A 576-nucleotide genomic window follows, 5' to 3' on the forward strand; every position below is an offset into this window, starting at 1 on the left:
TTGTTTATCATCAACAGTGTCTTCTTCATTGTCAGTGATCTTCCTCGAACTGCCTTGATTCTCTTCCCAATCAAAAGGAATCAAAGAACGTTCGGAGAAGTTTCTTTTTGCCTCCTCCTCGTACTCTCTGTACCACTATGTGATTCTTCGTGGGCTTGTTGGTGCGCTTAAGAAGCAGCCAGTGAATTTTCTTTGCGAAGATGGAGTAGTTAAGCTCATCACTTTCATTCTTCTTTTTCTTTCTTTCTGAGAACTATTTGATCTGCGATGAGTTCTGAGATGTCTCAAGGTCAATGAGAAGAAGAGAACTAATGAGGACTGCATTTTCACTACCCGCGGGCCGGACCGCAAAGTCCTATGTAGCAAGCGGGGCGGGTTTGGGGAGAGGTTTAGGAACCGCGGATTACGGCGGGCTGACCCGCAAAGATCCGCCAGAGATAGAGACCGCAGCAGGGCGGGCCACGGCGGGGCGGGTTGTCCCAATTGCCATTCCTACTGATGTGTCGTCACCTCAACCCTTCTCAGTGTCATTTTTAAAGTGGACCAACTTAGCTAGAGAAATAAAACGGATGACAT

This window comes from Brassica oleracea, chromosome C7 (assembly GCF_000695525.1).
Source record: "Brassica oleracea var. oleracea cultivar TO1000 chromosome C7, BOL, whole genome shotgun sequence".
Classification (NCBI taxonomy): domain Eukaryota; kingdom Viridiplantae; phylum Streptophyta; class Magnoliopsida; order Brassicales; family Brassicaceae; genus Brassica; species Brassica oleracea.